Here is a 4,110-nt window from a genome sequence, read left to right on the forward strand (position 1 = left end):
ATCCATTATTACAAATTTTTTTGTTCTTAGCTAATAATTTCCACATCTTTTTCATTTCTGTGCTTCTCTTTATCCTTATCTTATCTCACCCCCCTGCTTCTTCAACGCAGTTGTCTACTCTGCATGTAATCTGATCATTTGATTGAATTATATGTGGGCTCTCTTCTCTATTTCTGCACCGCCCCCCCTGCAATGCTCTTGCTCCTTGAATCTGCATTTGTTGTTCTCTCAACTGCTGCCAATCAGTGGTCCTGGGACTTGCCTTTAGGACTATCTTGGGATGCTGTTAACCACCATTTAAAATATATAACCTTCCCAAAGTCCCTAACTATCCCTTCCCTTGATGGAAGAACTCGGTAGCCTTCTCAGTTTGAAAAGTCAAGTCCTTCCCTTCTGGAGAAATTCATATGTATGATTCTTTGGTAAGTTTCTCCTACTGCCTAATTTTCTCAAATACCCATTAGTCAAATATCCATCAATATCAAACCCAGACTTAACCACTCATTTTGTTTCCATGAATTCATTAGTTTTTATTTTACCTTCTCAAAGGCTGATTTGACATTATTGTCCAATACTGCTTCTGAAGTCCTACTTTTCACTACATATTTAATTACTTAGCATTTTCTTACTCTTTACGTTTTCCTTTCACAACATCAGGTTCCTGTTTTATAGATTCAATATTGTGCCAACAAAGGTCCATCTAGTCAAGGCTATGGTTTTTCCAGTAGTCATGTATGGATGTGAGAGTTGGACTATAAAGAAAGCTGAGCACCGAAGATTTAATGTTTTTGAACTGTGGTGTTGGAGAAGACTCTTGAGAGTCCCTTGGATTGCAAGGAGATCCAACCAGTCCATCCTAAAGGAGATCAGTCCTGGGTGTTCATTGGAAGGACTGATGTTGAAGCTGAAACTCCAATACTTTGGCCACCTGATGAGAAGAGCTGACTCATTTGAAAAGACCATGATGCTGGGAAAGATTGAGGGCAGGAGGAGAAGGGGACGACAGAGGATGAGACGGTTGGATGGCATCACCAACTCAATGGATATGGGTTTTGAGTAGACTCCGGGAGTTGGTGATGGACAGGAAGGCCTGGCGTGCTACAGTTCATGGGGTCGCAGAGTCAGACATTACTGAGCGACTGAACTGAACTGAACTGAACTGTTGTGTCTTATATCCCTGAACATATTAATTGCAGATTTTTCTGAAGTTGTCTTTTACTGTCCACATTGTTGATATTTATTCTGTGTTCCATTCTCTTTTCTGTTTTCTTTTTTGCTTTTGTGTTATAGGCTGTTTTCAAATATCTGGTTATTCTTGTGAAGGAGATTAGAATACACTATCCCAAAATATGCCCTTTGACATAAGAATTATTTTGAGCAAAAGGCAATTGAGAACCAACAGATTGAGGAAAAGTCCTCTATCCTCTCCTTTCTGCCAGAAGGCAGGATATAAACTTTCCTTTTGAAGATATTCCCCATCTCTTCTCCCATTATCACAACCAAGCAACAATTATCACTAGAGACAGAAAAGTGACCCTGAGTTGGGCCTGCACAAATGAAACTTACTGAAATATTCCATCATTTCCACTAACTTTTCTGTGTATCTACCATCCCACATTTTACCACCCCTAAAAGCCCACACCCCTTTTCCTTCACTTTGGCACTTCCCCAGAAATTTATTGCCCTTTGTTAAGAAGGTGTAAAAGTTCCAAATTCAAACCACCTCTTTGAGTTACTCATCACTGAATTCTCCTGTGTGTATGCACATTGCATGCACAAATAAACTGTTTTCCCCCTCTTATTGACCTCTTTTATCAGTTTGATTTTTGAGCAACCCCTGAACCTAAGAGGACAGAGGGAAAAAAACTTTTCCTGTCCTACATTTGACTGTTCTTTGATATTTGTGAGTCATGCACCTAAAAATTGCTTGACATTCCTGCACTAGGAGTGGTGAAGAGGAGGCATGACTGCGGAGAAAGTTGGATTTTCTAAAATCTATGACTTTGCTTGTTGTAACTGAAAGATCACTTCAGGCCTGATAATGTAGCACCACACTGGAGCAGGCTGATAAGGTCCTCATTTGGGACCCTCTGGGTTCCCTGAGTTTCTTAAGGGAGGCTGCTCTCATCTTCTTGAAAAAATGTGAAAGTGTTAGTCACTTGTCACGTCCGACTGTTTGGGAGTCCTCCAGGCTCCTCTGTCCGTGGAATTCTCTAGGCAAGAATCCTGGAGTGGATGAGTCATTCCCTTCTCCAAGGGATCTTCCCTACCCAGGGATTGAACCTAGGTCTCCCGCTTTGCAGGCAGATTCTTTACCATCTGAGGCACTAATAAATGCCAGAGAAGTAGGTAGAGCAATGCACCTTTCATCATCAATCTCCTTGTTTTCAAGTCCAAATCTCACCCCTGCCTACTGTTTAACTGATGACTCTGAGTCAAGAAGTTTTTGGCTTCCATTTCCTCAGGGAAGAATCTTCCAGTTTTCCATGAAAGTGAATGTGTTACTTTTTGCTCCATTAAAAATGAATACTGTCCTCAGGGCTTCCCTGGTGGTCCAGTGGTTAAGAATCCGCCTGCCAATGCAGGAGACATGGGTCTGATCTCTGGTCCAGGAAGATGCCACATCCCCCAGGGCAATGTACAACTACTGAGCCTGTGCTCTAGAGCCTATGAGCCACAACTACTGAGCTGGAACTTGTTGGCTTTATCAGACAATTCAGGATGTTCTTATTGCACTTAAACCCATAAATTCAAAGAGATTTCTTATTTTTCACTAAATATTACATTGAGCTCCATCTGATCCCAGATGACAAGTTCACTGAAAGTAAGAAGGCTGATGGTTTTGTTATAAGATAATGATGACTGAGCCCCCAGTGATTACACACTTTGGCTGTTCCTTGTTCTGGAAATGCATCCACACTCTGTGGAAGCTTTTGAATATGGTTTTTCAAATTTCTCATTTACTTTTCTGTTCAGGGATTTTTTTGACGAAAAATCAAATTCTTGGCTTTATAATAGGGTCTGACCTCATTTTAAATATTTATTTATTTATTTATTTGGCTGTGCTGGGTCTTAGTTGTGGGAAGGTAGGATCTTCAATCTTTGTTGACGCATGCAGGATCTTTAGTCGCAGCGTGTGGGACCTAGTTCCTTGATCCTTCGCCCCCTGCATTGGGAGAGCAGAGTCTTAGCCGCTGGACCACCAGGGAAGTCTCTGACCCCATTTTTGATATATGACTATTGATAGCATCAAGCCCCACCCCTTTCCTTTCCCTTGTGTGGGGCCAAAGGAGATTTATTTAAACCACTGAGCCCCTGCCCACATGTATGAGCCTGCATCTGGGCTCCAAAGCTAACCATAAGAACCCCAAGCCAATCTCACTTCTTTGCTTACTCAAGTCATTTTCTTTGTGCATTTTTCTACTTTTCCCCCTTTCTAACAAAGTTTTATACTAATAATCAAACCATACAAAGATGGGAACACTAGGAGATAGAGACCATCAGGGATCATTTTGAGGTCTTATCACCACAGCTGCACTTAAAAAATTGAATAGAAATATACAGTAACACTCAGAATGCATCATATGTAGTATGAGTATGCATTTTTAAATGAAAACTTTGCTAGTATTACAAACTTGTGCATGTGTGATAGAAAATGCCTTTCTTACTCACAGTCCAGGACAAAATAGGTTGAAAGCCACTCACATAGATCTTACAAACATGGAAGATAAGACTTTAATTAAACAATACATGCACCCTGCTTGGTTTGCCTCTGTTCCTCAAGCTCCCATGGCAACCAGAAAGAACAGGTTCTACCCACCATTGTCTTCATTTCTGCTGTTGATCACAGGAGCCATCACAGTACTGAATTCTCAAAGAGCTTTTCCTCTACGGTTTTCTCATCAAATTTTTCTATGAAACCTGACTCACGTTGCCAATTGACACATGGCTGGGAGCACCAGCTTGTTTGGTCCATTTTTCTCCTGCTCTCCCACCTGCATATAAAGTCTGCTCACACCATATTATCAAAGTGTTTGAATTCCTACTGCCTTCAAGTATCCTGGGCTTCCCTGGTGGCTTCCATGGTGGTAAAGAATCTGCCTGCAATGC

Source organism: Bison bison, unplaced genomic scaffold (assembly GCF_000754665.1).
Source record: "Bison bison bison isolate TAMUID 2011002044 unplaced genomic scaffold, Bison_UMD1.0 scf7180017864209, whole genome shotgun sequence".
Lineage (NCBI taxonomy): Eukaryota > Metazoa > Chordata > Mammalia > Artiodactyla > Bovidae > Bison > Bison bison.